This window comes from Salmo salar, chromosome ssa06 (genome assembly GCF_905237065.1).
Source record: "Salmo salar chromosome ssa06, Ssal_v3.1, whole genome shotgun sequence".
Taxonomy (NCBI): domain Eukaryota; kingdom Metazoa; phylum Chordata; class Actinopteri; order Salmoniformes; family Salmonidae; genus Salmo; species Salmo salar.
Genome location: NC_059447.1, coordinates 6,889,838 through 6,915,767, shown reverse-complemented (window position 1 = coordinate 6,915,767; position 25,930 = coordinate 6,889,838). Strand labels below are relative to the sequence as shown.

At 44.3% G+C, this 25,930-nt stretch overlaps 1 pseudogene; it reads right to left on the bottom strand.

Annotated features, from left to right (window-relative positions):
- Positions 1-25,930, bottom strand: part of LOC106594842 (RNA binding protein fox-1 homolog 1-like) — a 695,930-nt pseudogene that overhangs the window by 563,386 nt on the left and 106,614 nt on the right.

The following is a 25,930-nucleotide window of genomic DNA, read 5'->3' as shown; positions in this document are numbered from 1 at the left end:
ACACACACACACACATACACACACACATACACACAGACACACACACAGACACACACACACACAGAGCCACACACAGACACACAGACACACACACAGACACACACACAGACACACACACACACATACACACAGACACACACACACACACACAGAGCCACACACAGACACACACACAGACAGACACACACACAGACACACACAGACACAGACACACACAGAGCCACACACACACACACACACACAGACACACATACACACACATACACACGCACACAGAGCCACACAGACACACACACAGAGCCACACACACAGACAGACACACACACACACACAGACAGACACACAGACACACACAGACACACAGAGCCACACAGACACACACACAGACACAGAGCCACACAGACACATACACAGACACAGACACACACACAGACACACAGACACAGACACAGAGCCACACACACATACACACACACACACACACACACACACACGCTCTCTCTCTTTCCCCCCTCTCTCCCTCCTGCCCCCCCTCTCTCTCCCTCTCCTCCTCTCTCTCCCTTTCCCTCTCTCTCCTTCCCTCTCCCCCTCTATCTCGCCCTTTCTCCTTCCCTCTCCCCCTCTCTCTCCCTTTCCTTCTCTCTCTCTCTCTCTCCCTCTCTCCTTCCTGCTCCCCTCTTTCTCTCTCTCTCTCTCCCCTTTCCTTCTCTTGCTCTCTCCCTTTCCTCCTCTCTCTCTCCTTCTCTCTTCCTCTCTGCCTTTCTCTCTCTCTCCTTTGAAGTTTCTACTCTTAATAATAATAATAATAATATGGCTGATTAGAAGGGTGAAACTTTCTCCCTGGCTGCTGTTTATGTAACTGCAGTAGCACCCTCTTAAAGCTGCAGCACACAGAGAGAGAGAGAGAGACACACAGAGAGAGAGAGGCACAACGTGAGAAATAAACAGACAGAGAGAGAAAGAGAGAGACACACATAGAGAGAGAGACAGAGAGAGAGACACACACACACACACACATAATACACACAACAATAAAACACACCAGCACAACACCATAATAACACCATCACAACACCAGCACAACACCAGCACAAATCACACCATAATAACACCATCACAACACCAGCACAACACCATAATAACACCATCACAACACCAGCACAACACCATCACAACACCATCACAACACCAGCACAACACCATCATAACACCATCACAACACCATCACAACACCAGCACAACACCATCACAATACTAGCACAACACCAGCACAACACCATAATAACACCATCACAACACCAGCACAACACCAGCACAACACCATAATAACACCATCACAACACCATCACAACACCAGCACAACACCAGCACAACACTAGCACAACACCAGCACAACACCAGCACAACACCAGCACAACACTAGCACAACACCAGCACAACACCATCACAACACCAGCACAACACCATCACACACCATCACAACACCATCACAACACTATCACAACACCATCACAACACCAGCACAACACCAGCACAACACCAGCACAACACCAGCACAACGCCATCACAACGCCAGCACAACGCCAGCACAACACCATCACAACGCCATCACAACGCCATCACAACGCCAGCACAACGCCACCACAACGCCAGCACAACACCATCACAACACCATCACAACACCAGCACAACACCATCACAACACCAGCACAACACTAGCACAACACCAGCACAACACCAGCACAACACCATCACAACACCATCACAACACCAGCACAACACCATCACAACACCAGCACAACACCAGCACAGCACCATCACAACACCAGCACAACGCCATCACAACGCCAGCACAACACCAGCACAACACCATCACAACACCATCACAACACCATCACAACACTGTGTGTGTGTATGTGTGTGTGGGTGTGTGTGTGTATGTTTGTGTATGTGAGTGTGTGTGTGCACGTGTATATGTGCTCGTGTGTGTGCACGTGTATATGTGCTTGTGTGTATGTGTGTATGTATGTGTGTATGTATGTATGTAGGTTGCTAGGACCCTCTCCTACACTGAGCCCAGGGCCAGTGGATTTCATTAAACTGCTGCACATCACCTGTTCCTTATTCTTCATCATATCCCTGACATTTAACACGCCACTCCACTGGTCCTACTAACCCAGGATAACCCACACATTCACACACACACACACACACACACACACACACACACACACACACACACACACACACACACACACACACACACACACACACACACACACAGAGAGAGAGAGAGAAAAATAAAATAACAGAATAAGAACCCTTATACCATCATTATCTCTGTCTCTCTCTCTGTCTGTCTCTCTTTCTTTGTCTCTCTCTCAATTGCAATTCAATGTAATTTAAGGGCTTTATTTACATGGGAAATATATGTTAACATTGCCAAAGCAAGTGAAGTAGATGACAAACAAAAGTGAAATAAACAATAATAATTAACAGTAAACATTGCACTCACAGAAGTTCCAAAATAATAAAGACATTTCAAATGTCATATTATGTCTATATACAGTGTTGTAATGATGTGCAAATAGGAAAATAAATAAACATAAATATTAGGTTGTATTTACAATGGTGTTTGTTCTTCACTGGTTGTCTCTCCCCCTCTCTCTCTCTTTCTTTGTCTCTCTGTTTCGCTTTCTCTTTCTCCCTCTATCTCTAGTTGTCCATGCATCCCCCATCTTTCCCTCTCCTCCTGCCTTCATATCTCTCCCTCTATCTCCTATCATAAATAAAACACTGCCTCTGCAGCCTGTATGGGTGTGTGTGGGTGAGCAACAGGCACATTAATGTGTGTGTATGTGTTCACGCCTGTGTATGTGTGTGTGTTCACGCTTGTGTGTGTGTGTGTGTGTGTGTGTGTGTGTGTGTGTGTGTGTGTGTGTGTGTGTGTGTGTGTGTGTGTGTGTGTGTGTTCACGCCTGTGTACAGTATGTGTGTGTGCACATGCATGCATGTTTCCACACACAAATGTTTGTGAGTGGGTGAATTCTAAATATTACTGCATTATCCTGGTTCTCTGTCTACCACAGCATTACTACATTACCCTGGTTGCCTGTCTACCACAACATTACAACATTATCATGGTTGTCTACCACAACGTTACTGCATTACTCTGGTTGCCTGTCTACCACAACATTACTGCATTATCCTGGTTATATGGCTACCACAACATTACTGCATTATCCTGGTTGCATGTCTATCACAACATAATTCCATTACCCTGGTTTACTGCATTATCCTGGTTGTATATCTACCACAACAATACTGCATTACCCTGGTTGCCTGTCTATCACAAACATTACTTCATTATCCTGGTTGCCTGTTTACCACACCAGTGCTGCATTATCCTGGTTGCCTGTCTAAAACATTACATCATTATCCTGGTTGCCTGTCTACCACAACATTACTGCATTACCCTGGTTGTCTGTCTACCACAACATTACTCCATTAGGTTTGGGTTAGGAGGTAAGCTAGTCCTAAATGTTATGTCTATCTAACCTATGTGTGACTAGGGGGAATCTTAATTGTGTTCCTTCTGTCCTCTCGTCATTTCCTTCTCCAACAACATTGGAGGAGAAGGTCAGAGGTCCTGCCCCCTCGGATCATCTCCTCCAATGGGATTTGGTAAAAGAAGCGAGGAGAGAGGACATGAGGACACAAGGAAATACAAGTGAGATTCCTAGGAACTGCAGTCTCCAGTGGTGAGGATACTGCATACTGCCTGCTGTGAATGGTGATGTGGCGCCATCTTTTGGTGAGCAGGGGGATTCACAGCAGAGTGAGGTGGTAGAGGTGAGGAGCAGAGAAAGGCCTGTCCATAGACTCAGATATCAGTCATTTAATAGGATCTCTGTGGGCCTATCCTTGTCTGGCTACTAGCACATACACAGCTAGCTAGCTATTCATATCGGCTACACATGTAGAGCGTATCTTAGTGCCTAGCTGTCCATTCAGAGTGTATCTTATTGTCTAGCTGTCCATTCAGAGTGTATCTTATTGCCTAGCTGTCCATTCAGAGTGTATCTTAGTGCCTAGCTGTCCATTCAGAGTGTATCTTAGTGCCTAGCTGTCCATTCAGAGTGTATCTTAGTGTCTAGCTGTCCATTCAGAGTGTATCTTAGTGCCTAGCTGTCCATTCAGAGTGTATCTTAGTGCCTAGCTGTCCATTCAGAGTGTATCTTATTGTCTAGCTGTCCATTCAGAGTGTATCTTAGTGTCTAGCTGTCCATTCAGAGTGTATCTTAGTGTCTAGCTGTCCATTCAGAGTGTATCTTAGTGTCTAGCTGTCCATTCAGAGTGTATCTTAGTGTCTAGCTGTCCATTCAGAGTGTATCTTAGTGTCTAGCTGTCCATTCAGAGTGTATCTTATTGTCTAGCTGTCCATTCAGAGTGTATCTTATTGTCTAGCTGTCCATTCAGAGTGTATCTTATTGTCTAGCTGTCCATTCAGAGTGTATCTTAGTGTCTAGCTGTCCATTCAGAGTGTATCTTAGTGTCTAGCTGTCCATTCAGAGTGTATCTTATTGTCTAGCTGTCCATTCAGAGTGTATCTTATTGTCTAGCTGTCCATTCAGAGTGTATCTTATTGTCTAGCTGTCCATTCAGAGTGTATCTTAGTGTCTAGCTGTCCATTCAGAGTGTATCTTAGTGTCTAGCTGTCCATTCAGAGTGTATCTTAGTGTCTAGCTGTCCATTCAGAGTGTATCTTAGTGTCTAGCTGTCCATTCAGAGTGTATCTTAGTGTCTAGCTGTCCCTTCAGAGTGTATCTTAGTGTCTAGCTGTCCATTCAGAGTGTATCTTAGTGTCTAGCTGTCCATTCAGAGTGTATCTTAGTGTCTAGCTGTCCATTCAGAGTGTATCTTAGTGTCTAGCTGTCCATTCAGAGTGTATCTTAGTGTCTAGCTGTCCATTCAGAGTGTATCTTAGTGTCTAGCTGTCCATTCAGAGTGTATCTTAGTGTCTAGCTGTCCATTCAGAGTGTATCTTAGTGTCTAGCTGTCCATTCAGAGTGTATCTTAGTGTCTAGCTGTCCATTCAGAGTGTATCTTAGTGTCTAGCTGTCCATTCAGAGTGTATCTTAGTGTCTAGCTGTCCATTCAGAGTGTATCTTAGTGTCTAGCTGTCCATTCAGAGTGTATCTTATTGTCTAGCTGTCCATTCAGAGTGTATCTTAGTGTCTAGCTGTCCATTCAGAGTGTATCTTATTGTCTAGCTGTCCATTCAGAGTGTATCTTATTGTCTAGCTGTCCATTCAGAGTGTATCTTAGTGTCTAGCTGTCCATTCAGAGTGTATCTTAGTGTCTAGCTGTCCATTCAGAGTGTATCTTAGTGTCTAGCTGTCCATTCAGAGTGTATCTTAGTGTCTAGCTGTCCATTCAGAGTGTATCTTAGTGTCTAGCTGTCCATTCAGAGTGTATCTTATTGTCTAGCTGTCCATTCAGAGTGTATCTTAGTGTCTAGCTGTCCATTCAGAGTGTATCTTAGTGTCTAGCTGTCCATTCAGAGTGTATCTTATTGTCTAGCTGTCCATTCAGAGTGTATCTTAGTGTCTAGCTGTCCATTCAGAGTGTATCTTATTGTCATGGACAGTGTTGGGGCAGAGAATTTCCCTCAGGACCACGGACAGCTCCCATTATGAGAGAGTTAGGACAGAGAATATACTTCAGGACCACGGACAGCTCCCATTAGAACAGAGTTCAGACAGAGAAGACCTACTGAGGAGTACAGACAGCTCCAATATATCTCTGTAACAGAGAAGCTATGAGCATAAAAACACCACAATGCAACATTCTAGTCCCTGTTTCTCTCTCTCTCGCGCTAAACACAATATATCAAGTTTCTGATCAGAACAATATCTCTCCCTCTCCATCTCTGTTTTCCTCCTCTGGCTTTGACTTGCCTTTGATTTCAACAGACCCCAAAACCAGGCAGAATAATCACACCCTCTATAATCACAGAGCAGGGAACATGAGTCTCAAGCAGGATTCAGTACTGATGAGATGGAGGAGGAGGAAGAGGAAGATGAAGAGGCGGAGGAAGAGGAAGAGGAGGATGAGAAAGGAGGAGAGAAGATGGAGGAGGAGAAAAATAAGGAGGAGGAGGATGAGAAAGGAGGAGAGAAGATGATAGAGGAGGAGGAGGATGACAAGGAGGAGGAGGATGACAAGGAGGAGGAGGATGACGAGGAGGAGGAGAAGGAAGAGAGAACCCAGAGGAATATGTTTTCAGTATCTCTACATCACAACCCTAACCTTCAGACTTCTACAAAGTTTCAAACTCTTTATCTTCTCTTTTCTTTCTGTCAGAGCCTCAGTAAACGTACAACACCTTCACTTTAAGGAGTTATCAAAGGTGAAAAAAAGACAGAGAAATATACAAACTAAGAAAGAGAAAGACAGAGATAAAATGCTGTTGGTTAAATACACGGAGAAAAAGTGTTAGTTGAATCCAGGAAGTTAAATGTCCAGTCTGTAGTATCGGATGTATATATTTTATCCTCCATCATCACTTCTGTCCTCTCCTTTCATCTCCTGCTGCTGCATTTATCCTCCATCATCTCTTCTGTCCTCTCCTTTAATCTCCTGCTGCTGCACTTATCCTCCATCATCTCTTCTGTCCTCTCCTTTAATCTCCTGCTGCTGCACTTATCCTCCATAATCTCTTCTGTCCTCTCCTTTAATCTCCTGCTGCCTCACTTGTCCTCCATCATCTCTTCTGTCCTCTCCTTTAATCTCCTGCTGCTGCACTTATCCTCCATCATCTCTTCTGTCCTCTCCTTTAATCTCCTGCTGCCTCACTTGTCCTCCATCATCTCTTCTGTCCTCTCCTTTAATCTCCTGCTGCCTCACTTATCCTCCATCATCTCTTCTGTCCTCTCCTTTACTCTCCTGCTGCCTCACTTGTCCTTCATCATCTCTTCTGTCCTCTCCTTTAATCTCACCTGCGGAGAAGAGCTAGGCTTTCTTTTCAATTCGCTACATTTTGTCAATTAGCAGGGCTGGTTTTTAAACCAAAACTTGTTTTAATAACAGCCACACAGATTGTTACAGTGTTATGTAAGCACACACTCACATTATCCTTTAAATCCTACACACACCACGGCTATTCACCACTCCACTGCGTGTGTGTGTGTGTGTGTGTGTGTGTGTGTGTGTGTGTGTGTGTGTGTGTGTGTGTGTGTGTGTGTGTGTGTGTGTGTGTGTGTGTGTGTGTGTGTGTGTGTGTGTGTGTGTGTGTGTGTGTGTGTGTGTGTGTGTGTGTGTGTAAGCTCCTCTAGTTCTACCTGATTTGGTCGGCTGCCTTGCAGACAGCTGTGGAGGAGGAGTGGAGCGAGGGAGTGGAGATGAAAAAGAAAGAGAGAAAGGTAGAACATCCGTCTGTTACTCACCGAGACACTGTCCTTATTTAAACAGATGCTACTGTCACTGCTGGAACTCTGAGAGACAGGGAGAGAGGGAATGAGAGAGAGAGACAGAGAAGGATAGGGGGCATTAGAAAACAGGTAAAGCAGTAGAGAGCTATCATGCTGGCAGAGAGATTGTTGTGTTGAGTGTTGACAGTAGTAATTCAGGTGTGTACATGACAGTACACTCTTGATTGGTTTATTACTTAGTGTAAATGTTGTGGACTTATCAGTTCACCGACCCATTCACCAACACACACACACACACACACACACACACAGAGAGAGATCTTCTAATATCTTAATTAGAATATGGTCTAAGGTATCACTTACTACTGTATAATAGCTGATTGTTTGAGCAGGGTTACAGTGAAGACATGTTAACACAGAGAACACTGCTCTCAATATTGGAGAGAGAAAGAACACTTTACTGACGTGATGACTTTACTGACGTGATGACTTTACTGACGTGATGACTTTACTGACGTGATGACTTTACTGACGTGATGACTTTACTGACGTGATGACTTTACTGACGAGGTGACTTTACTGACGTGATGACTTTACTGACGTTGTGACTACTGATTCTCTCTCTGTCTCACTCTCCCTCCTCCTCTCCCTCTCCCCCCCCCCTCTCTCTCCCCCCCTCATCATGTGATCATAGCAGTGTGTTAGACTAGGAGGAGGTCTGTACATGATGACAGCATAGGAGCAGGTTGTGGGGTTCTGACAGGACCTGTTGGCCAAGATACACTGTTACTCAACACACACACTCAAACCCGCTCTGTCTGCCACACACTCCTACAGGGGACTATACACAGTGTGGTAGGAGTTGACGTCAGCTGGTTCCTTCCTTCACCAAGTCAAGGCCTGGTTTCCCCGGACACAGATCAAGTCTAGTCCTGGATTACAACACACTTTCAACACCGTGCAGTGGGACTTCAAAATGGGCGCGGTTTAAAATTGAGGTGGGAGAGAGAGAGACTGTTAAAACTATATTAAGTGGAAAAATTCAGAAAATTGTCAATTAAAATAATTGTTCTATCACGGCGGCCATATTATTTTTGGCCCAATTGAATCATATGAAGTTCATATGTGAAAACTACAGTATTTCTTAGATGCATACTTTCCCATTTCCTAAACTCACTTCCTTCTTTAGCCCATCACCTGCGCTGGTCGCGCTTTGGTGGTGCTAGATGGTGATGGCACGAGCAATAAGACAATTCAAAACGGCGGTTGTTTTCACCGCCATAGACTGCAACTCAATTCCCATTCTGAGGCATTCTGAAACCAGTCATCTGGACAGAGAGAGAGAGACTACTCTGACAACAGTTGTGTACAGTTGAAGATGTGTAACAATGGAGCAGTTCTGGAATCTACAGTTCCACAGTTAACTGAATAGATGTGTAACAATGGAGCAGTTCTGGAATCTGTAGTTCCACAGATGACTGAATAGATGTGTAACAATGGAGCAGTTCTGGAATCTGTAGTTCCACAGTTGACTGAATAGATGTGTAACAATGGAGCAGTTCTGGAATCTGTAGTTCCACAGATGACTGAATAGATGTGTAACAATGGAGCGGTTCTGGAATCTGTAGTTCCACAGTTGGCTGAATAGATGTGTAACAATGGAGAGGTTCTGGAATCTGTAGTTCCACAGTTGACTGAATAGATGTGTAACAATGGAGCAGTTCTGGAATCTGTAGTTCCACAGTTGACTGAATAGATGTGTAACAATGGAGCAGTTCTGGAATCTACAGTTCCACAGTTGACTGAATAGATGTGTAACAATGGAGCAGTTCTGGAATCTGCAGTTCCACAGTTGACTGAATAGATGTGTAACAATGGAGCAGTTCTGGAATCTGTAGTTCCACAGTTGACTGAATAGATGTGTAACAATGGAGCAGTTCTGGAATCTACAGTTCCACAGTTGACTGAATAGATGTGTAACAATGGAGCAGTTCTGGAATCTACAGTTCCACAGTTGACTGAATAGATGTGTAACAATGGAGCAGTTCTGGAATCTGTAGTACCACAGTTGACTGATTAGATGTGTAACAATGTAGCAGTTCTGGAATCTGTAGTTCCACAGTTGACTGAATAGATGTGTAACAATGGAGCAGTTCTGGAATCTGTAGTTCCACAGTTGACTGAATAGATGTGTAACAATGTAGCAGTTCTGGAATCTGTAGTTCCACAGTTGACTGAATAGATGTGTAACAATGGAGCAGTTCTGGAATCTGTAGTTCCACAGTTGACTGAATAGTGGGGAACAATGGAGCAGTTCTGGAATCTACAGTTCCACAGTTGACTGAATAGATGTGTAACAATGGAGCAGTTCTGGAATCTGTAGTTCCACAGTTGACTGAATAGTGGGGAACAATGGAGCAGTTCTGGAATCTACAGTTCCACAGTTGACTGAATAGATGTGTAACAATGGAGCAGTTCTGGAATCTGTAGTTCCACAGTTGACTGAATAGTAAGTACGTGTTGATCACTATTCTGAGTTAGACTGTCTGTCCTGTCTAATGTTGAGCTGCAGTGTTAGCAGTTAGACTGTTTGTCCTGTCTAATGTTGAGCTGCAGTGTTAGCAGTTAGACTGTCTGTCCTGTCTAATGTTGAGCTGCAGTGTTAGCAGTTAGACTGTCTGTCCTGTCTAATGTTGAGCTGCAGTGTTAGCAGTTAGACTGTCTGTCCTGTCTAATGTTGAGCTGCAGTGTTAACAGTTAGACTGTCTGTCCTGTCTAATGTTGAGCTGCAGTGTTAACAGTTAGACTGTCTGTCCTGTCTAATGTTGAGCTGCAGTGTTAACAGTGAGACTGTCTGTCCTGTCTAATGTTGAGCTGCAGTGTTAACAGTTAGACTGTCTGTCCTGTCTAATGTTGAGCTGCAGTGTTAGCAGTTAGACTGTCTGTCCTGTCTAATGTTGAGCTGCAGTGTTAGCAGTTAGACTGTCTGTCCTGTCTAATGTTGAGCTGCAGTGTTAGCAGTTAGACTGTCTATCCTGTCTAATGTTGAGCTGCAGTGTTAGCAGTTAGACTGTCTGTCCTGTCTAATGTTGAGCTGCAGTGTTAACAGTTAGACTGTCTGTCCTGTCTAATGTTGAGCTGCAGTGTTAGCAGTTAGACTGTCTGTCCTGTCTAATGTTGAGCTGCAGTGTTAGCAGTTAGACTGTCTGTCCTGTCTAATGTTGAGCTGCAGTGTTAACAGTTAGACTGTCTGTCCTGTCTAATGTTGAGCTGCAGTGTTAGTATTCTCCAAAGAGGTTAAGTCTACTCAATACTCTCCTCCCTATATTTCCCTGTGATGTACAGTACATCTCAATGTGGAGAACTTATTCACCTTCTGAATCAGGAACGCCATTTATCATAAAAACCCAGCTCCCTGCTTCACTGCTGAACAACTGACAGGAGAGAGAAAGGTAGAGAGACAGAAACCTCGGCTTAACATCAGCGCCACAGGTAACATCAGCGCCACAGGTAACTTCCACAAAGCTGTGAACGATCTGATCTGAGAGACATGGCAAGAAGGGCCTTCTATGCCATCAAAAGGAACATAAATATGACATACCAATTAGGATCTGGTTAAAAAAGCTTGAATCAGTTACAGAACCCATTGCTCTTTATGGTTGTGAGGTCTGAAGTCCGCTAACCAACCAATAATTCACAAAATGGGACAAACACCAAATTGAGACTGCACACAAAACTCTGCAAAACACCAATATAAAACACCAAATTACGCATGCAGAGCAGAATTAGGCCGATACCCGCTAATTATCAAAATCCAGAAAAGAGCCGTTAAATTCTACAACCACCTAAAAGGAAGCGATTCCCAAACCTTCCATAACAAAGCCATTACCTACAGACAGACGCACCTGGAGAAGAGTCCCCTGTTCACAAACACGAGAAAACAAAAAGATAATTACTTGACACACTGGAAAGAATTAACAGAAAAACTGAGCAAACTACAATATTTGGCCCAAAATAGAGAGTAGACAATGGCAGATTACCTGACCACAGTGACTGACCCAAAGTTAAGGAAAGCTTGCTATTGAGAAAGGCTGCCGTAGGCAGACCTGGCTCTCAAGAGAAGACAGGCTATGTGCACACTGCCCACAAAATGAGGTGGCAAGATTTGGGACCTGTTGCCACAAGAAAAGGGCAAACACCATTGTAAATACAACCCATATTTATTTTCCCTTTTGTACATCATTACAACACTGTATATAGACATAATATGACATTTGAAATGTCTTTATTCTTTGGAACTTTTGTGAGTGTAATGTTTGCTGTTTATGATCTATTTCAGTTGCTTTGGCAATGTAAACATATGTTTCCAGAGCAAGAGAGCGAGAGAGAGAGAGAGAGAGAGAGAGAGAGAGAGAGAGAGCACTAGTAACAACTGCAAAGTTTGTTGACACATGCTGGGACATGCAGGGAGAAGACAGAGAGCCTGTTAAAGTGAGACTAGAGAGCCTGTTAAACAGAGAAGAGAGTCTCTCTAACTTACTCTCTCTGTCTTTCCGTCCCCCCTCTCTCTCTCTCTCTCTCTGTAACGGCTCTCGTTGGTGGTAGAAGTGGACCAAGGCGCAGCGTGGTAAGTGTTCCTGATTCTTTATTCACAAAAAAACACTTAAACAAAATACCAAAAGCGAACAGTTCTGTCAGGCACAGACACTAAACAGAAAACAAGATCCCAGAAAAACCAAAAGGAAAATGACAACTTATATATGATCCCCAATCAGAGACAACGATAGGCAGCTGCCTCTGATTGGGAACCATACACGGCCAAAAACAAAGAAATAGAAGACATAGCTTTTCCCACCCGAGTCACACCCTGACCTAACCAAACATAGAGAATAATAAGGATCTCTACGGTCAGGGCGTGACACTCTCTGGACACACTGGGGCTTTGTGTCACAGTAGTTCTGATGGAGCCAATGCTTTTATAATGGGAGTTACAGGACAACGAATGGACATGATTGTCTGACAGAAAAACACACAAATGATTCGCTTTTGACGGATGCAAACTCGTCCGAAAACAGCTGACTTGAGTTGTACTTTTGACAGACAAAAAAAAATGGACAAGGATGTACGTCATATAAGATTGAATGTTTGTTCATGCATCTCAGTGTGGTTGAAGTAACTATTGTTTGTCTAATGAATTACAGACTGTGTTCTCTCTTTCCAGACTGAACTTTCACATTGCTGTATTGCATCAATATGCTCTGCAAGCTGCCTCTGCCATGAGCTCTGGACCTGTATGGTGCAGGTGGCAGTGGGCTTTATGCCCTGAAACCCCAGAGGTCTCAGGTTCATGCTCCGTTCCTGCTGTTCCCTCTCAATCACTACACTACTACTGCCGTCCCCTCCAGCAATATCTGGTGCAGTACAGCACACCCATCTGTATAAATATAGGATATATGAGGGTATACCATGGATGGGATTATTAAATGAATAACACCCTTTAAAGAATTTAAAAAATATATATTGTACCATTTAAACTGATGGGAAATATATTTTCCATAACCAAAATGTTTCTATTTTCAGCTGTTTTGAAGCTGGTGTACAAAATTGAAAGTAAAAGACGGCAAAAAACTAAACTTAATAACGGGAAGCATAGAAATATCCAACATAGAACAGATCTACCGCTTCTCGGACTGGCTTTCAATGATAATGACAAATCTATAACTCATATTTCTATGTGAATTTGGTCGGGTCGCACGAAAAAGTTACATATTGCGGCTTTAATGAACAATGGATAATAATATATGGATCCTACAGCCATCCTATTGTTGACTGTTAGGCATTAAAAATAACATCAAATACTATTTTATTGGTCACATACACATATTTAGCAGATGTTATTGCGGGTGTAGCGAAATGCTTGTGTTTCTAGCTCCAACAGTGCAGTAATATCTAACAGTTCACAACGATACAAACTAATATAAAAGTAAAAGATTGGAATTAAGAAATACTTACATTTTAGAATGTCGGAGTGTCATTGACTAAAATACAGTAGATTAGAATACAGTATCTACAAATGAAATGAGTAAAGCAGTATGTAAACATTATTAACTTCTTTGGGATAGGGGGCAGTATTTTCACGGCCGGATAAAAAACGTACCCGATTTAATCTGGTTACTACTCCTGCCCAGAAACTAGAATATGCATATAATTAGTAGATTTGGATAGAAAACACTCTAAAGTTTCTAAAACTGTTTGAATGGTGTCTGTGAGTATAACAGAACTCATATGGCAGGCCAAAACCTGAGAAGATTCCATGCAGGAAGTGCCCTGTCTGACAATTTGTTGTCCTTCTGTTGCATCTCTATCGAAAATACAGCATCTGTGCTGTAACGTGACACTTTCTAAGGCTTCCATTGGCTCTCTAAAGCCGCCAGAAAGTGGAATGGGGTGTCTGCTGTCTCTGGGCAAAGTATAGGAGCAGAGTTTGTAAGTGGTCAGCCTGGGGACAGTGAGACTGGAGATGCGCGGTCACGAGTACTCGCCATGTTTTTCTTTCTCTCTTTGAATGAATACAACGTTGCCCGGTTGGAATATCATCGCTATTTTACGAGAAAAATAGCATAAAAATTGATTTTAAACAGCGTTTGACATGCTTCTAAGTACGGTAATGGAATATTTTGCATTTTTTTGTCACGAAATGCGCTCGCGCGTTACCCTTCGGATAGTGAGCTGAACGCATGAACAAAACGGAGGTATTTGGATATAACTATGGATTATTTGGAACCAAAACAACATTTGTTGTTGAAGTAGAAGTCCTGGGAGTGCATTCTGACGAAGAACAGCAAAGGTAATCCAATTTTTCTAATAGTAATTCTGAGTTTAGGTGACCCCGAAGTTGGCGGATGTCAAAATAGCTAGCCGTGATCGCCGAGCTATGTACTCAGAATATTGCAAAATGTGCTTTCGCCGAAAAGCTATTTTAAAATCGGACACCGCGATTGCATAAAGGAGTTCTGCATCTATAATTCTTAAAATGATTGTTATGTATTTTGTCAACGTTTATCGTGAGTAATTTAGTAAATTCACCGGGAAGTTTTCGGTGGGTATGCTAGTTCTGAACATCACATGCTAATGTAAAAAGCTGGTTTTTGATATAAATATGAACTTGATTGAACAAAACATGCATGTATTGTATAACATAATGTCCTAGGAGTGTCATCTGATGAAGAGCATCAAAGGTTAGTGCTGCATTTAGCTGTGGTTTTGGTTTATGTGACATATATGCTTGCTTGGAAAATGGCAGTGTGATTATTTGTGTCTATGTACTCTCCTAACATAATCTAATGTTTTGCTTTCGCTGTAAAGCCTTTTTGAAATCGGACAATGTGGTTAGATTAACGAGAGTCTTGTCTTTAAAATGGTGTGAAATATTTGATTGTTTGAGAAAATTGAATTGTGGTATTTTAGTTGGTTTTGTATTTCGCGCCGTGCGATGCCATTGGTTGTTGGCTAGGGGTTCCGCAGGCGGAACGGGGTTCCGCTACCGGAACGGGGTTCCGCTACCGGAACGTCTGTCCTCAACAGGTTAAAGTGACTAGTGTTCCATTATTAAAGTGACCAGTGATTCCAACACAACTAGGGCAGCAGCCTCTAAGGTGCAGTGTTGAGTAACCGGGTGGAAGCCGGGTAGTGAGGGCTATTTAACAGTCTGATGGCCTTGAGATAGAAGCTGTTTTTTTACTCTCTCTGCCCCAGCTTTGATGCAACTGTACTGACCTAGCCTTCTGGATGATAGCGGGGTGAACAGGCCGTGGCTCGGGTGGTTGATACAGCTCAACAGGATGCTCTCAATTGTGCATCTGTAAAAGATTGTGAGGGTTTTAGAGGCTAAGCCAAATTTCTTCAGCCTCCTGAGGTTGAAGAGGTGCTGTTGCGCATTCTTCACCACACTGTCTGTGTGGGTGGAACATTTCAGATCATCAGTGATGTGTACTGAGGAACTTGAAGCTTTCTACCTTCTCAACTGCAGTTCCATCAATGTGGATATGGGCGTGCTCTCTCTGCTGTTTCCACAATCAGCTCCTTTGTTTTTTTGACATTGAATGAGAGGTTATTTTCCGTTCACCACTCTGCCAAGGCCCTCACCTCCTCCCTGTAGGCCGTCTCATCATTGTTGGTAATCAGGCCTACTACTGTTGTGTCATCTGCAAACTTGGTGATTGAGTTGGAGGCGTGCATGGCCACGCAGTCATGGGTGAACAGGGAGTACAGGAGGGGGCTGAGCACGCACCCCTGTGTTCAGGATCAGCAAAGTGGAGGTGTTGTTTCCTACCTTAACCACCTGGGGGCGGCCCGTCAGGAAGTCCAGGACCCAGTTGCACAGGGCGGGGTTCAGACCCAGGGCGGTAAGCAAATTGAAGTGGGTCTAGGGTGTCAGGTAAGGTAGAGGTGATATGATCCTTAACTAGCCTCTCAAAGCACTTCATGATGACAGAAGTGAGTACTACAGGGCGATAATCATTTATTTCAGTTACCTTTGCTTTCTTGGGTACAGGAACAATGGTGGCCATCTTGAAGCAAGTGGGGACAGCAGACTGGGATAGGAAGAGATTGAATATGTCCGTAAACACTCTAGCCAGCTGGTCCTTGACGTGGCTGGTTTCCCCTTTGTAATCTGTGATTGTCTGTAGACCCTGCCACATACGTCTCGTGTCTGAGTCATTGAATTACGACTCCACTTTGTCTCTATACTGATGTTTTGTCTATTTGATTGCTTTATGGAGTGAATAACTACACTGTTTGTATTTGGCCATATTCCCAGTCACCTTGCCATGGTTAAATGCGGTGGTTCGCGCTTTCAGTTTTGCAGGAATGCTGCCATCTATTCACGGTTTCTGGTTTGGGTAGGTTTTAATAGTCACAATGGGTACAACATCTCCTATACACTTCCTGATGAACTCATTCACTGTGTCTGTGTATTCGTCAATGTTATTCTCAGAGGCTACCCGGAGCATATCCCAGTCCGTGTGATGAAAACAATCTTGAAGCATGGATTCTGATTGGTCAGACCAGCGTTTAATAGACCTTAACATGAGTACTTCCTGTTTGAGTATCTGCCTATAGGAAGGGAGGAGCAAAATGGATTCATGATCAAATTTACCGAAAGGGAGGTTGTTGAAGGGCCTTGTAGGCATCCTGGAAGAGGGAGTAGCAGTGGTCAAGGGTTTTCCCAGGGCGAGTACAACATTCATTCACATACATTGGTAGAGTTTTCCTCAGATTTGCTTTGTTAAAATCCCCAGCTACAATAAATGCGGCCTCAGGATATTTGGTTTCCAGTTTGCATAAAGTTCAGTATAGTACTTTGAGGGCCGTTGTGGTTTCGGCTTGAGGGGCAACTGCACATGGGGACAAAGATCATTCTTTTTGGAGAAATGTCCTCAGGTCTGATGAAACAAAAATCGAACTGTTTGGCCATAATGACCATCGTTATGTTTGGAGGAAAAAGGGGGAGGCTTGCAAGCCGAAGAACACATCCCAACCGTGAAGCACAGGGGTGGCAGCATCATGTTGTGGGGATGTTTTGCTGCAGGAGGGACTGGTGCACTTCACAAAATAGATGGCATCAAGAGGAAGGAAAATTATGTGGATATATTGAAGCAACATCTCAAGACATCAGTCAGGAAGTTAAAGCTTGGTCGCAAATGGATCTTCCAAATGGACAGTGACCCCAAGCATACTTCCAAAGTTGTGGCAAAATGGCTTAAGGACAACAAAGTCAAGGTATTGGAGTGGCCATCACAAAGCCCTGACCTCAATCCTATAGAACATTTGTGGGCAGAACTGAAAAAGCGTGTGTGAGCTTGGAGGTCTACAAACCTGACCCAGTTACACCAGCTCTGTCAGGATGAATGGGCCAAAATTCACCCAACTTATTGTGGGAAGCTTGTGGAAGGCTACCTGAAACGTTTGACCCAAGTTAAACAATTTAAAGGTAATGCTACTAAATACTAATTGAGTGTATGTAAACTTCTGACCCACTGGGAATGTGATGAAAGAAATAAAAGCTGAAATAAATAATTCTCTCTACTATTATTCTGAAATTTCACATTCTTAAAATAAAGTGGTGATTCTAACTGACCTAAGACAGGGAATGGAATTTTTACTAGGATTAAATGTCAGGAATTGTGAAAAACTGAGTTTAAATGTATTTGGCTAAGGTGTATGTAAACTTCCTACTTCAACTGTATATGGCTGTGACTTTTTTCTCCTGAAAAACTCCCCAGTCCTTAATGATTACAAGCACACCCATAACACCCATAACATGATGCAGCCACCACCATTCTTGAAAATATGAAGAGTGGTGATGAGTTGTGTTGGATGCAAAAATATGTTATTTTATTCAGGACAAAACATGAATTGCTTTGCCACATTTTTTGCAGTATTTCTTTTAGTGCCCTGTTGCAAACAGGATGCAGGTTTTGGAATATTTTTATTCTGTACATGCTTTTTTTCTCCCCCTCTGTTGTTGATCCATCCTCAGTTTTCTCCCATCTGTTTGTGGGGGGGTTTGTTTTGTATGTAAACAATGAGGAGAGGTTGGTTGGTTAGACTGAATTATTCCTCTCTTCTTTAGTCTGGAAATGTTGAGGCAATAATGAGAGAAGGGCAATGTGTGTGTGTGTGTGTGTGTGTGTGTGTGTGTGTGTGTGTGTGTGTGTGTGTGTGTGTGTGTGTGTGTGTGTGTGTGTGTGTGTGTGTGTGTTTGTGTTTGGGCCCACTCCAGCCCCCTGACAGTTCCCTACTTCAGACCAATACATAATTTAATGAAAAGTCAATGGAAGAACACAAACACGGGAAAAACTGCTGGTACCGGATGGGGGACACACTCGCACACACACACACACACGTACAGACACTAATGCATGAAGTCAAGCACACACACAAGCCTTTGGTGCCTGATTGCTCCTGCATAAATAAATAGATAAGAGCTTTTATTTTGAGATGTGAATATTGATCTGCTAGTTATCGAGAGAGAGAGCGAGAGAGAGAGAGAGAGAGAGAGAGAGAGAGAGAGAGAGAGAGAGAGAGAGAGAGAGAGAGAGAGAGAGAGAGAGAGGGCAATGAGTGAAGAACAAACACCATTGTAAATACAACCCATATTTATGTTTATTTATTTTCCCTTTTGTACTTTAACTATTTGTACATCGTTACAACGCTGTATATATACATAATATGACATTTGCAATGTCTTTATTCTTTTGGAACTTTTGTGAGTGTAATTTTTTTACTGTTAATTTTTGTTTATTTCACTTTTGTTTATTATCTACTTCACTTGCTTTAACATATGTTTCCCATGCCAATAAAGCCATTGAATTGAATTGAATTGATTAAACCCTGTTGTACATCTCGGCTATATTCCATGTCCAGACCAACATACCACATGAATGGATACCCAGTACGGTGGTTTATATTAGGTATATACTAGTGTGGATATTGGTTAAAGACCTTAGTGTAAAACATGTAGAATATCTAATGTACAGGTTGTGTATTTACATGAAAGTCTGCTCAAGATTCCAGCTCAATATTTGTAGGTATTAAAATCCACATTGAGGAATTCTAGCTAGTTGGTTTGATCTCTCAGATAACAGTAGCAACAACAGAACAGAGCATAAAGCCATCCTGCCCGTGTTGTCTGAGGGCCTGGGGAACAGAGAATGCTATGAAAAGATAAAAGCAGGAGAGATATTCCTGATTGTGTGTGCTACAGCCCAAATGGTTCCCTATTCCCTACACAGTGGACTGTCTTTTTAACCAGAGTAGTGCCCTACATATGGAAGAGGGTGTGGTTTGGGACTTAACCTATGAATATTAAAGCTACCCCCATCTGTACTAAAATAGCAGCAGCAATAATAACCCTATCTGGTGAATAGGTGACTTCTGCATGGCTGTGTGAGCAGAGGAGACAAGGGATACGTCCTAAATGGATCCCTATTCCTTACATAGTGGACTACGTTTGACCAGAGCACTGTGGGCCCCTCCTCCCTATGGGCCCTGGTCTAAAGTAGTGTACTATGTAGGGTAAATGGAGCACAGAGCTATGTAGATTATTCAGATAGTCTGTAGACAGGTCTCTACTGTCTGACTCTCTCCTGACAACACCCATCAGATATTCAGATAGTCTGTAGACAGGTCTCTACTGTCTGATCTCTCCTGACAACACCCATCAGATATTCAGATAGTCTGTAGACAGGTCTCTACTGTCTGATCTCTCCTGACAACACCCATCAGATATTCAGATAGTCTGTAGACAGGTCTCTACTGTCTGATCTCTCCTGACAACACTCAGAGAAGATCTTACTGTCTGCTCTGTTCTCTCTCTCTTATTCTCTATTTCTCAGCGTCTCTCTCTCTTAATCTCTTTCTCTCTGCCAGCTTAAAACTCACTGATTAGAGAGACAGGGGAAAAGTGTCTGAGGAGAGACAGGGAGAAAGTGTCTGAGGAGAGACAGGGAGAAAGTGTCTGAGGAGAGACAGGGAGAAAGTGTCTGAGGAGAGACAGGGAGAAAGTGTCTGAGGAGAGACAGGGAGAAAGTGTCTGAGGAGAGACAGGGAGAAAGTGTCTGAGGAGAGACAGGGAGAAAGTGTCTGAGGAGAGACAGGGAGAAAGTGTCTCAGGAGAGACAGGGAGAAAGTGTCTGAGGAGAGACAGGGAGAAAGTGTCTCAGGAGAGACAGGGAGAAAGTGTCTGAGGAGAGACAGGGAGAAAGTGTCTGAGGAGAGACAGGGAGAAAGTGTCTGAGGAGAGACAGGGAGAAAGTGTCTGAGGAGAGACAGGGAGAAAGTGTCTGAGGAGAGACAGGGAGAGAAAGAGAACAGACTGATGAAAAGAAAGACAGACAAAGAGACCTGTCTTCTACCATTTCTCTATATCTTCCCTCCTCTTTCCCTACTTCCCTCCCTCCTTCCCTTCTTCCCTCCCCCCTCCTTCCCTTCCTTCCTCCCTCCCTCCCTCCCTCCCTCCCTCCCTCCCTCCCTCCCTCCCTCCATGTGACCTGACACTAGACATATCTCTTCTTCAGGGCTGAAGGCTCTCTGTCTCTACTGTAGATTCTGACAGGTCTTCGTCCGTGATTAGAGTGATGTGAGCAATCAGGCACATTTATCAAAGTTTGCTGTTTAATTCTGTCATTCATCACACTGACCAGGAGGACTGATTGTAAATAGAACTTCCATCACTCAGCCACTGTGAATTAAACACCCTAATTGAACAAGAAGGAACATGGCTTGTGTTGCTACGCATGTGCACACAAGTGTGGATTGATACAGTGAGACACACACACACACACTGCAACTGGCGACAAGCAGCTTCTCTCCTTCTCACCCTGCTCTGCTCTGGTTTCAGATGGTGGATTCAACATCAGACATCTCATAGTGGATTCACCCTGACTGAGAGACAACATCAGACACCTCATAGTGGATTCACCCTGACTGAGAGACAACATCAGACACCTCATAGTGGATTCACCCTGACTGAGAGACACCAGACACCTCATAGTGGATTCACCCTGACTGAGAGACAACATCAGACACCTCATAGTGGATTCACCCTGACTGAGAGACAACATCAGACACCTAATAGTGGATTCACCCTGACTGAGAGACACCATCAGACACCTCATAGTGGATTCACCCTGACTGAGAGACACCAGACACCTCATAGTGGATTCACCCTGACTGAGAGACACCATCAGACACCTCATAGTGGATTCACCCTGACTGAGAGACAACATCAGACACCTCATAGTGGATTCACCCTGACTGAGAGACAACATCAGACACCTCATAGTGGATTCACCCTGACTGAGAGACATCATCAGACACCTCATAGTGGATTCACCCTGACTGAGAGACACCATCAGACACCTCATAGTGGATTCACCCTGACTGAGAGACAACATCAGACACCTCATAGTGGATTCACCCTGACTGAGAGACACCATCAGACACCTCATAGTGGATTCACCCTGACTGAGAGACACCATCAGACACCTCATAGTGGATTCACCCTGACTGAGAGACACCATCAGACACCTCATAGGGGATTCACCCTGACTGAGAGACAACGTCAGACACCTCATAGTGGATTCACCCTGACTGAGAGACACCATCAGACACCTCATAGTGGATTCACCCTGACTGCGAGACACCATCAGACACCTCATAGTGGATTCACCCTGACTGCGAGACAACATCAGACATCTCATCACTGCTCTGATTGATTATAAATCTTTAGCATTTTGAGGATAAAATATAACCTACACTACATGGTTAAAAGTATGTGGACATCTGCTCGTCAAACATCTCATTACAAAATCATGGGCATTAATATGGAGTTGGTCCCGCCTGCTATAACAGCCTCCATTCTTCTGGGAAGGCTTTCCACTAGATGTTGGAACATTGTTGTGGGGAGTTGCTTCTATTCAGCCATAAGAGCATTAGTGAAGTCGGGCACTGATGTTGGGCGATTAGGCCTGGCTCGCAGTCGGTGTTCCAATTCATCAAAGGTGTTTGATGGGGTTGAGGTCAGGGCTCTGTGCAGGCCAGTCAAGTTCTTCCACACCGTTCTCAACAAATAATTTCTGAATGGACCTGGCTTTGTGCATGGGGGCATTGTCATGCTGAAACAGCAAAGGGCCTTCCCCAAACTGTTGCCACAAAGTACAAACACAGAATCGTCTAGAATGTCATTGTATGCCGTAGCGTTAAGATTTCCCTTCACTGGAACTAAGGGGCTTAGCCCAAACCATGAAAAACTGCCAGATGGTGAAGCGTGATTCATCACTCCAGAGAACTATTTTCCACTCTTCCTGAGTGCAATGGCGGTGAGCTTTACACCACTCCAGGCTTTTGTGCGCTGCTCGGCCATGGAAACCCATTTCATGAAGCTCCCGACAAACAGTTCTTGTGTTGACATTGCTTCCAGAGGCATTTTGGAATTCAGTTGTGAGTGTTGCAACTGAGAACAGACGATGTTCACGCGCTACGCGCTTCAGCACTCGGCTATCCCGTTCTGAGAGCTTGTGTGGCCTACCACTTCGCGGCTGAGCCGTTATTGCTGCTAGACATTTTCACTTCACAATAACACCACTTACAGTTGACTGGGGAAGCTCTAGCAGGCCAGACATTTGGAAAGGGAGCATCCTATGACGGTGCCACTTTGAAAGTCATAGGGGGCCTCCCGAGTGGCGCAGCAGTCTAAAGCACTGCATCTCAGTGCTAGAGGCATCACTACAAGCCCGGGTTCCATCCTGGGCTGTATCACAACCTGCCGTGATTGAGAGTCCCATAGGGCAGCGCAAAATTGGCCCAGTGTCATCCAGTTAGGGTAGGATTTGGCCGGGGGGGCTTTACTTGTCTCATCGCGCTCTAGTGACTCCTTGTGGTGGGCCGGGGAGCCTGCAAGCTGACCTCGGTCGTCAGGTGAACGGCACATTTGTGTGGCTGGCTTCCGTGTTAAGTGGGCGGGTGTTAAGAAGCACGGTTTGGCGGGTCATGTTTCGGAGGACGCATGACTTGACCTTCACCGCCCAAGCCCGTTAGGGAGTTGTAACGATGAGACAAGATCGGAATTGGGGAGAAAAAAAGGGGGTAAAAAAATTATAATTGCGAGAAAAAATATCACTGAGCTCTTCAGTACAGGCCATTCTACTGCCAATGTTTGTCTATGGAGATTGCATTACTGTGTGCTCAATTTTATACACCCGTTAGCAACGGGTGTAGCTGAAATAGCCAAATCCACTAATTTAAAGGGGAGTCCACATACTGCTATTTCTACATGTATAGTTAATTTATGTCCACAACCAGGATAATTAGGCCTTCCATAGTGCACACAAAACAATGACAATATCCTCTATGAGGGTCCTGAGAAAACACTCTGACTATCACAATAAGCAGATTCATATGTTCTCAAGCCACAGAAGAACTCAATCCACAGAAGAACTCAATCCACCAAATAACTTAACCCACAGAACTCAACCCACAGAAGATAACTCAATCACACAGAATAACTCCATCCACAGAAGAACTCAATCACACAGAATAACTCAATGACACAGAATAACTCAATCACACAGAAGAACTCAAACTACAGAAGAACTCCATCCACAGAAGAACTCAATCACACAGAAGAAGTCAATCACACAGAAGAAGTCAATCACACAGAAGAACTCAATCCAAGATAGGATACAGACAAACTAAATATAACACTTGACTGGAGATGGAGGGAGGTACGGAAGGAGGGAGGGAGGTACGGAAGGAGGGAGGGAGGTACGGAAGGAGGGAGGGAGGTACGGAAGGAGGGAGGGAGGTATGGAAGGAGGGAGGGAGGGAGGGAGGTACGGAAGGAGGGAGGGAGGTACAGAAGGAGGGAGGGAGGTACGGATGGAGGGAGGGAGGTAGGTATGGAAGGAGGGAGGGAGGGAGGTATGGAAGGAGGGAGGGAGGTATGGAAGGAGGGAGGGAGGTATGGAAGGAGGGAGGGAGGGAGGTATGGAAGGAGGGAGGGAGGGAGGTATGGATGGAGGGAGGGAGGTATGGAAGGAGGGAGGTAGGTATGGAAGGAGGGAGGGAGGGAGGTATGGAAGGAGGGAGGGAGGTAGAAAACAGTAGTTTTTATTTCATGTTTGTATCCTTGAGGGAAGACAATGCCAGCCCCAATCAGTCCTGCTATCAACCAAACACTGAATCAGTCCACCATTACCACCACCAGGAAAAAACTCTGTGTGGTGTGTGGGTGTATATATGTGTGCATTGTGTGTATGTGTGTGTATGTGTGTGTGTAATGTGTGTGAGGTGTATGAGGTGTGTGTGTGGTGTGTGGATGTGCGGATGTGTGTATTGTGTGTTGTATGTGGTGTGTGTACGTGTGTTGTGTGTGTATGTGTGTTTTGTGTGGTGTGTGTGTGTATGTGTGTATGTGTGGTGCGTGTATGTGTGTGCGTATGTGTTGTGTGTTGTGAGTGTGTGTTTGTTATCCCCTACCCCAGGGCCTGCATTATAACAGCAGTGTTTATGACATCCGCCACAGATAAAGCTTCTTATCCTGGCAGTGAGACACATGGGAGTTAGCTGAACTGACTAACAGGGGGGAGAGGGAGAGAGAGAGAGAGACAGAGGGAGAGAGAGAGACAGGAAGAGAAGGGGGAGAGAGAGAGTGGGACAGAGAGAGAGAGAGAGAGAGAGAGAGAGAGAGAGAGAGAGAGCAGAAACAGAGAGAGAAGAGAGAGCAGAAATAGAGAGAGAGAGACAGAGAGAGAAGAGAGAGAGACAGGAAGAGAGGGGGGAGAGAGAGAGAGTGGGACAGAGAGAGAGAGACAGAGACAGACAGAGAGAGAAAAAGAGTGGGACAGAGGGAGAGAGAGACAGAAAGAGAGAGGGGAGAGAGAGAGTGGGACAAAGAGAGAGACAGAGACAGAGACAGAGAGAGAGAGAGCAGAAATAGAGAGAGAGAGACAGAGACAGAGACAGAGACAGAGACAGAGAGCAGAAATAGAGAGAGAGACAGAGAGAGACAGAGAGAGAGAGAGCAGAAATAGAGAGAGAGAGACAGAGACAGAGACAGAGACAGAGACAGAGACAGAGAGCAGAAATAGAGAGAGAGACAGAGAGAGACAGAGAGAGAGAGAGCAGAAATAGAGAGAGAGAGACAGAGACAGAGACAGAGACAGAGACAGAGAGCAGAAATAGAGAGAGAGACAGAGAGAGACAGAGAGAGAGAGAGCAGAAATAGAGAGAGAGAGACAGAGACAGAGACAGAGACAGAGACAGAGACAGAGAGAGAGAGAGCAGAAATAGAGAGAGAGAGACAGAGACAGAGACAGAGAGAGAGAGAGAGCAGAAATAGAGAGAGAGAGACAGAGACAGAGACAGAGACAGAGACAGAGAGCGAGAGAGAGAGACAGAGAGAGACAGAGAGAGAGAGACAGAGACAGAGAGAGAGACAGAGACAGAGACAGAGACAGAGAGCAGAAATAGAGAGAGAGACAGAGAGAGACAGAGAGAGAGAGAGCAGAAATAGAGAGAGAGAGACAGAGACAGAGACAGAGACAGAGACAGAGAGCAGAAATAGAGAGAGAGACAGAGAGAGACAGAGAGAGAGAGAGCAGAAATAGAGAGAGAGACAGAGACAGAGACAGAGACAGAGACAGAGAGCAGAAATAGAGAGAGAGACAGAGAGAGACAGAGAGAGAGAGAGCAGAAATAGAGAGAGAGAGACAGAGACAGAGACAGAGACAGAGAGCAGAAATAGAGAGAGAGACAGAGAGAGACAGAGAGAGAGAGAGCAGAAATAGAGAGAGAGAGACAGAGACAGAGACAGAGACAGAGAGCAGAAATAGAGAGAGAGACAGAGAGAGACAGAGAGAGAGAGAGCAGAAATAGAGAGAGAGAGACAGAGACAGAGACAGAGACAGAGAGAGAGAGAGCAGAAATAGAGA